The following is a 1,576-nucleotide window of genomic DNA, read 5'->3' on the forward strand; positions in this document are numbered from 1 at the left end:
GAGAGATGCTGGTAGAAGCGTGTGGTTGACTGTATAAGGGTATGACAAGTTTGTTTTGTTTTTTTTTTGACTAGCAAGTTGAATTCTTCAACGATGCATCGTACAGTGGTAGTGAAGCATTGAGTTACATTGTTGTAAAGGAAACGCACACCAGGTTGAGCTGGTTGTTTTGCATTTGTAATGTGAAAGTGGTACAGGTTTAAAACACAAGCCCAAGTTCTTTTACATGTAGGAATATTTGATCCAGATGAACTTTTCCACTAACTGTGATTTGGTCGCACTTTTTGTTTTTATTCTGCAACGTGGTATTAATCAGTACATGCTGATGAATAGTTGTCTTAATCTGCGTACCCTAGTTTTGCACTGATGTAAGAAGACCGTGACATACTACCGCATGTTGGCAAAATGTTTTAATCTTTTAAAGCTGAAGTCAACAAGATTTTTTTGATCATTTTCACTGAAACCTTCACTATGCTCCGACAGAACAACATACACTCACCCAAATGATTATTAGGAACACCTGTTCAATTTCTCATTAATGCAATTATCTAATCAACCAATCACATGGCAGTTGCTTCAATGCATTTAGGGGTGTGGTCCAGGTCGCCGTTTCTCAATATGCGTTCTTGTCTGTACTTGTGTTCTTGTGGACTTGTGAAACGTCATCAGTCGCTGCCCAAGTACTGTTCCAATTCAAAGTTCACATCTAGCCAAGTCCAGTTCAAATCCCCGGATGTGTTCTTGATCCGCCCCGTTTACCGAGGATGCATCGAGAGGTGACTTGTGTGGACTTGAGATAGCCAGGTAACCCAGAATGCACCTCGCACCAACCAGCAAGCGTAAATGGGAGAGGAGAAAATCCGCGAAATATCAAAATACTACTGTTATTGAGTCATGAAATGTAATTTTAAGAGTGTTTCAGGCGAGAATATGTTATTTAAATCTCAAATCTGTAATTTATTTATAAAGATGGCGCCTATTTGAAAAAAGCATCTGACGTTTTCGGAGTTCTGACATCCAAGCCTTCAGCGGACACTCAGCGAGATCAACCCCGACTGGAACAGCTTATCCCCGGCTAGTGCTTCTGACGTTTGCCGCTGGCTCTGATCCCTCTAGTCTAGTGAAGAATATGATAAACTTGACGTACAATTCGTCTTGTGTATAAGTCTATCTTTGGTCTCATTAAACTATAGTTTGTTCCATGGCAAAAAAAAAAATGTTTTTGAGGTTTCTTAACTTTAACAACATTTTTTATATTATCTTCACTGTGTGAACAATAAAATAAAATGACATAACCCTGTCTCTGTTTGATAAATGTCAATAAAAATCAATGTTTCATATTTTTAAAAAACAAAAAGATCATGTTCATTTTGTTAATATATGCAGTAAAGAGAATCGCGTTGCCTGAACCACATGGCCATTAGGCTAATATGTTGGGGTTTTTTTTAATGAAAAGAGGCAGAGTGGTGTTTTAAAACATATTTCGTTTTATTGTTGACGAAAAGATGCTGAGTTGGAGCATATTTCGTCTTATTGTTTCCTAAAATATAAAGAGATAACCGGAGTAGCCAGAGCG

This window comes from Pimephales promelas, chromosome 1 (genome assembly GCF_988280905.1).
Source record: "Pimephales promelas chromosome 1, fPimPro1.hap1.1, whole genome shotgun sequence".
NCBI classification, from domain to species: Eukaryota; Metazoa; Chordata; class Actinopteri; order Cypriniformes; family Leuciscidae; genus Pimephales; species Pimephales promelas.